The 3,814-nt window shown below is 50.0% G+C and overlaps 1 long non-coding RNA gene across 1 annotated transcript in view; it reads right to left on the reverse strand.

Moving 5' to 3' along the window:
* Window positions 1-3,644, reverse strand: part of LOC116706193 (uncharacterized) — a 14,767-nt gene extending 11,123 nt beyond the window's left edge. The window contains exon 1 of the long non-coding RNA XR_004336166.1: window positions 3,509-3,644. This is a non-coding gene — a long non-coding RNA (uncharacterized LOC116706193). The remainder of the gene's footprint in view (window positions 1-3,508) is intronic.
* Window positions 3,645-3,814: the final 170 nt, after the last annotated feature.

Genomic DNA, 3,814 nt, shown 5'->3' on the forward strand with positions numbered 1-3,814 from the left:
ATTCGAGTCTGAAGGGGTGTATCCGGAAGTCTAAAGTGATGTGAATTTTTTCAATTTTTTTACAGTGTTTAAATCAAACTCCCATAGCTCTGGACCTAGGAAAGGGTGTCACACCCCTAACCACAACCCGGGCCTGTTTGGACAAAAAGTCTGGCCTAAACCACAAAAAACCCGTATGTGGGTGTGTGTGTGTGCTTGGGCTTGTTTTGTGGTGTGGTGTGTGTGTGTGGTGTCTGTCTGTCTCGTGTCTGTGGTTTGTGGTTTGTGTTTTTGTATGTGTTGTGTTGTCTGTTGTGTAGTGTTTGTGTGTCTGTGTGTTTGTGTGTTGTGGTGTGTGCTGTGCTTGTGTCTCTGTGGTGTGTCTGTGTGTATGTGTGTGTATGCTGTGTGTTTGCGTGTGTGTTGTGTGTTGTGTCTGTCTTGTGTCTCTGTGTGTGTATAAGTGTGTGTGAGGTGTGTGGTGTGTGGTGTGTGTTGTCTGTTGGTGTGTTTGTGTCTTTGTGGTGTGGTCTAAGTGTGTATGTGTGTGTTGGTGTGTTGTGGTGTGTGTCTGTCTGTCTGTCTCGTGTTGTTTGTGTGTGTGGTGTGTCTGTCTCGTGCTGTTTGTGGTGTGTGTGTGTGTGTGTTGTGTGTGTGTGTGTTGTGTGTGTGTTGTGTGGTGTTGTGTGTGTTTGTGCAGGGCGTGTGATGCGTCAGTGCAGTAGAGTTGGAGTAGTAGAGCTTGCAGTCAGTGCATGCTGCACTGCTACATGCTGCTTCTGCTCGCCACTCTTGCTTCCAGCTACTGCACCGGGCAGCCCTTTGTTTAGGGGCAGAAAGAGGAGCCAGGTGGTAAGCCTCCTCCACGGTACATAGCCTCTACACTAGGGTGACAGACGTCCCCGGTTCCCGGGACAGTCCCGGTTCCGGGGACTGTCCCCGATTTTTGGCCACCTGTCCCGGCTGGATCTGTCCCTGTAAATGTCCCGGTTTTCACTGTGACTGAAAAAGACCCGAAATTGGAATGAAAAGAAAGAAAAAACGTAGCCGATAATCGCACACCCAACACAGCAGGCTCAGACCGGCAGAGCCAGCGGTGCTCAGAGATGTTTTAGAAGCCGTGTGTTACGAGTGCTAAATCACTGATTATACATGGAGTTTGGTGCGTTTAGCGAACGCAATTTCGCGGACTTTATGTTTTAAAAAGGATCTTAATCTTTAACAGAAAAGGTCGACCTCCTTAGAAATCCTTCCCATAATGTTGTCAGACACTTAGAATATAATCTGAGTCTGTTAGCAGCTAAACAAGACTTTTATGAACGTAAATTATACAAGTGGACAATTATCCTATTAACTTACATTGCAGCGATCTCGTTTAATACTGCATCACTGTCAAAGAAATATGTCCTCAGTAGTTTTGTTGTATTGATTTCAAGATCATGTTCGCTACCTCAGGAGGGGAAGCGGGGACTCATCCAAGCTGTATACAGTAAGGGAGGACGTTGTTGACCTCAATGGGGAGGTAATAGAGCGGTGGAAGGAGCACTTTGAGGAACTCTACAATCCAGCTGACACGTCCTCTGTGGTGGAGGCAGAGCTGGAGGATGATGGGGGATTATCGTCAATTTCCCTGGTGGAGGTCGCTGAGGTAGTCAAACAACTCACAGCGGCAAAGCCCCAGGGATTGATGGATCCGTCCAGAAATGCTGAAGGGTCGGGGTGGAGGGGCTGTCTGTGGTTGACACGCCCTTCAACATTGCGTGGAAGTCTGGACAGTGCCGAAGGCGTGGCAGACTGGGGTGGTGGTTACCCTCTTCAAAAAGGGGGACCAGAGGTGGTGTGCCAATTACAGGGGTATCACACTTCTCAGCCTCCCTGGTAAAGTCTACTCCAAGGTGCTGGAAAAGGAGGGTTCGGCCGATAGTCGAACCTTGATTGAAGAGGAACAATGCGGATTTCCGTCCTGGTCGTGGAACAACGGACCAGATCTTTTACTCTCGCAAGGATCCTGGAGGGAGCTGGGAGTATGCCCAACCAGTCTACATGTTTTTGTGGATCTGGAGAAGGGTATGACCGGGTCCGGGAGAAACTGTGGGAGGTGCGCGGGAGTATGGAGTGAGGGGGTCCCTCTTAGGGCCATCCAATCTTGTATGACCAAAGCGAGAGCTGTGTCCGGGTTCTCGGCCAGTGAGTCGGATCGTTCCAGGTGAGGTTGGCCTCCGAGGGCTGCGCTTGTCACCAATCCTGTTATTAATTTTATGGACAGGATATCGAGGCGTAGTCGGGGGGGAGGGGTTGCAGTTCGTGGGGCTTAGGATCTCATCGCTGCTTTTTGCAGATGATGTGGTCCTGATGGCGTCACGGTCTGTGCTCAGCATTCTCTGGATCGGTTCGCAGCCGAGTGTGAAGCGGCTGGGATGAAGATCAGCACCTCTAAATCTGAGGCCATGGTTCTCAGCAGGAAACCGATGGAGTGCTTTTTCGGGTAGGGAGTGAGTCCTTACCCCAAGTGAAGGAGTTTAAGTACCTTGGGGTCTTGTTCGCGAGTGAGGGGACTATGGAGCGTGAGATTGGTGGAGAATCGGAGCAGCTGGTGCGGTATTACATTCTGTTTATCGCACCGTGTGGACGAAAGAGAGCTGAGCCAGAAGGCAAAGCTCTCGATCTAACGGGCAATTTTCGTTCCTACCCTCACCTATGGTCATGAAGGCTGGTCATGACCGAAAGAACAAGATCCAGGGTACAAGCGGCCAAATGGGTTTCCTCAGGGGGTGGCTGGCGTCCCTTAGAGATAGGGTGAGAAGCACAGTCATCGAGAGGAGCTCGGAGTAGAGCCGCTGCTCCTTCGCGTCGAAAGGAGACCGTTGAGGTGGTTCGGGCATCTGGTAAGGATGCCTCCTGGGCGGCTCCCTAGGGAGGTGTTCCAGGCACGTCCAGTGGGAGGAGGCCCCGGGGAAGACTAGGACTAGGTGGAGAGATTATATCTCCAACCTGGCCTGGGAACGCTCGGGATCCCCCAGTCGGAGCTGGTTGATGTGGCTCGGGAAAGGAAGTTGGGGCCCCACTACTGGAGCTGCTGCCCCCGCGACCCGACACCGGATAAGCGGTCGAAGATGGATGGATGAGATGGATGGATGATTCTCAAGGAGCTGTTGCAGAAACAAGCCTTGAGCAGTAAAGCAAAAGCTGTCAGTAGTTCCGCAAACATTACAACATTATGAAATATTGAGACTTCTATCTTGAAATATTAGACTTTTTATCTTGAAGTATAAGGATGGATTTTTATCTTGAAATATTGGACTTTCTATCTTGAGGTATAGTGAGTGGAGTAGGAAGTAGCAGCGGGTGGGTCTAGGATCATACCTTGGGGGGGGGGGGGCTCAGCCCCTAATAAGAACAGCTCTAGGTCTAGTGTCCCTGTTTTAAGTTTTACAAAAATAAAAAACATAACTTGTTTTGGAGGTAAATACGCTTCTGAGCTAAAAATGTCCCCGGATTTTGTCTGAGAAATCTGGTCACCTTACTCTACACTGCCAAGACCTCGTACACGCCTCCCCGTGGCCCACATGGTAACTGGTCCCTTGTGGTTCCAGGCTAAGTTGTACAGGATCTTGGAGCAGCAGTGGCCCCCAGAGACGTGGCATGCAGGCCCATCGGTGAGTAGAAACGCCCTGCTGCCCGTCAACCACTGTCCCAGTTATGGGTAAATAAATAGCCCCAGCTATGGGTAAATAGAGAAGACCCCAACTTTTTGTCATAGCAATAATAAATAAATCTACATATAGTAAAGAAACAGGTGAAGTAAGGGACAATCTAATTAACTCTGGTCTTTTTA

This window comes from Etheostoma spectabile, chromosome 18 (assembly GCF_008692095.1).
Source record: "Etheostoma spectabile isolate EspeVRDwgs_2016 chromosome 18, UIUC_Espe_1.0, whole genome shotgun sequence".
Classification (NCBI taxonomy): Eukaryota; Metazoa; Chordata; class Actinopteri; order Perciformes; family Percidae; genus Etheostoma; species Etheostoma spectabile.